Genomic DNA, 2,798 nt, shown 5'->3' with positions numbered 1-2,798 from the left:
TGTACAGACACCGTTTAGAATCTCTCGGGGTTGCATACGTAAAGCTGGTGCTGGGAATGAACACGAGTAGAATCAGATCACTAACGGATGCCTCGCAGCTGGAGACTGGACCGTGACACCACACTATTTTACTGGCTTCGGAGATAGCATTGATAAAAAGAAATATCACGATGGGGCGGTGGCGCAGTTGGCTAGCGCGTAGGTCTCATAGCTAAAGCGAGTGATCCTGAGGTCGAGAGTTCGAGCCTCTCTCGCCCTATTTTTATTTAATTTTTTGCTGGCATTAAATTATTTCCCTTTTGGCTCCTAGTTAAAATCTTTTGGGGGCTTAAAAAATAAGCCGCTTTCTTTCATCTTTTTCCATAAGCCGTCTCTCTTATACATTGGGAATTTTAAACTAATTATAGAATAACTAATTTAGAAGCCTCGTCAAATTGGCCCTATGTCTGACCTTGTTACGACTTTTGCTGTTGCTTAGCTCGTATGCAACCACGAAACTTCTTGCCAGCTTTTTTCTTTTTTCATTTTCCCATACGATGGATTAGGCAGGCGGTACTGCAATCAAGAGATAACGGAACATCAAAACTAAAGATTAAAAAAGATCAATCTACGGATCGCGCAGACGCCCCACGACACGTGACGGTGATCGTCACTCCAGATGCAATAAATCCGGCCGGGCCGAACTCAACAGACAAAGCTCCTTCGAGCTGCGTCGTGATATAGTCCCATTGGTCGAGAGTTCGAGCCTCTCTCGCCCCATTTTTTATTTAATTTTTTGCTGGCATTAAATTATTTCCCTTTTGGCTCCTAGTTAAAATCTTTTGGCGGCTTAAAAAATAAGCCGCTTTCTCCCATCTTTTTTCATAAGCCGTCTCTCCTATACATTGGGAATTTTAAACTAATTATAGAATAACTAATTTAGAAGCCTCGTCAAATTGGCCCTATGTCTGACCTTGTTACGACTTTTGCTGTTGCTTAGCTCGTATGCAACCACGAAACTTCTTGCCAGCTTTTTTCTTTTTTCATTTTCCTATATGATGGATTAGGCAGGCGGTACTGCAATCAAGAGATAACAGAACATCAAAACTAAAGATTAAAAAAGATCAATCTACGGATCGCACAGACGCCCCACGACACGTGACGGTGATCGTCACTCCAGATGCAATAAATCCGGCCGGGCCGAACTCAACAGACAAAGCTCCTTCGAGCTGCGTCGTGATATAGCCCAATATAAAGGCGCCGCACACCCACTATGCTTCACAGATAAAGTAATGGATCATAAAATCCCTGAGGGCTTCAAACCTGTAAACATCGAATCGTACGATGGCACAACAGATCCTGCAGTATGGATCGAGGATTATCTCCTTCATATCCACATGGCCCGCGGTGACGATCTACACGCCATCAAATACCTCCCACTCAAACTTAAGGGACCGGCCCGGCATTTGCTTAACAGCTTGCCAGCAGACTCAATCGGTTCTTGGGAGGACCTGGAAGCCGCATTCCTCGACAACTTCCAGGGCACTTACGTGCGACCACTGGACGCCGATGACCTAAGCCACATAATTCAGCAGCCAGAGGAATCGGCTAGGCAATTCTGGACACGGTTCCTAACGAAGAAAAATCAGATAGTCGATTGTCCGGACACAGAGGCCTTAGCGGCCTTCAAGCATAATATTCGTGACGAGTGGCTTGCCCGGCACCTGAGACAGGAAAAGCCGAAATCTATGGCAGCCCTCACGACACTCATGACCCGCTTTTGCGCGGGAGAAGATAGCTGGCTAGCTCGCAGCAACAACTTAACAAAGAACCCTGGTAATTCGAATACCAAGGACAAAAGTGACAGGTCGCGTCGGAACAAACAAAAGCGCCGCGTTAACAGCGACACCAACGAGGATACGGCAGTTAATGCCGGATTCCGAGGCTACAAATCCAGTCAACGGAAAAAGGCATTCAAAAGAAATACTCATGGCCCGTCCAGTTTGGACCAAATACTCGACCGCTTGTGCCAGATACATGGCACCCCCGAAAAGCCAACCAATCATACCAACAGGGATTGTTGGTGTAGGGTAATGCAGAGAAAACAAAAATATTCCAACCTATGCACCAGCCCAGGACCACTATGGAGACTGCATACATGGTTTGATCCTTTTCGTTACCGACTCGTAGCGCAGCGGAAGTAGAGTCGATGGCGAACGGCGGTGCAGATCCCCGCAGCTAGGATTTACAACCTCCCAACCGCGAGGATGTATACCCTCATCCGCCCCACGGACAGCCCTCCGGGAGGCGGTCGGACAGTGTCGCGGACAGCCCTTCGGGAGGACCCTCAAAAACTTGGACGGTCACTCGGACAGCCCTTCGGGAGGATTCACAGAACTCGGACCGTCACTTGGACAGCCCTTCGGGAGGCACTCTCAAAACAGCCCCTCGGGCAAAAGGATCGAAACTACGACCTCTCTACGGGGTTGCACACATACAGTGTCATCTATCCGGCAGGGCTTCGCCGTCCAGAACTAGTTCCTGCCGGAACCCAGACAACCTTACGGCTCTACGAAACTCTTTTCGTGGGAGGGAGAGAAGAAGCCAGATAATGCATGGCATGTGTATGAGAGCAAGGGATCATCCTTTAGGCAGCCCCCTCCACCCCTATTTATAGGCCAAGCCCAAGGGTGGCTTCTCCAAGAAGCCAAGGGGGGAAATACCAAAAAGGCCCTAAAGGTGGCTTCTCCAAGAAGCCTAGCAAAAAGCACTTTCACTATTCATGACGACATTTTTTAGCGTCCGTTCGAACTGAAAAT

General features: G+C 48.1%; 1 non-coding gene across 1 annotated transcript; it reads left to right on the top strand.

Annotated features, from left to right (window-relative positions):
* Positions 1–172: 172 nt before the first annotated feature.
* Positions 173–259, top strand: TRNAM-CAU. The gene is given in 2 exon segments: positions 173–210; positions 224–259. It is a non-coding gene; the product is annotated as a tRNA-Met (tRNA).
* Positions 260–2,798: the final 2,539 nt, after the last annotated feature.

This window comes from Triticum dicoccoides, chromosome 3A (genome assembly GCF_002162155.2).
Source record: "Triticum dicoccoides isolate Atlit2015 ecotype Zavitan chromosome 3A, WEW_v2.0, whole genome shotgun sequence".
NCBI classification, from domain to species: domain Eukaryota; kingdom Viridiplantae; phylum Streptophyta; class Magnoliopsida; order Poales; family Poaceae; genus Triticum; species Triticum dicoccoides.
Note: the sequence above shows the minus strand (reverse complement) of the source record. Positions and strands in the feature narration are given on the sequence as shown.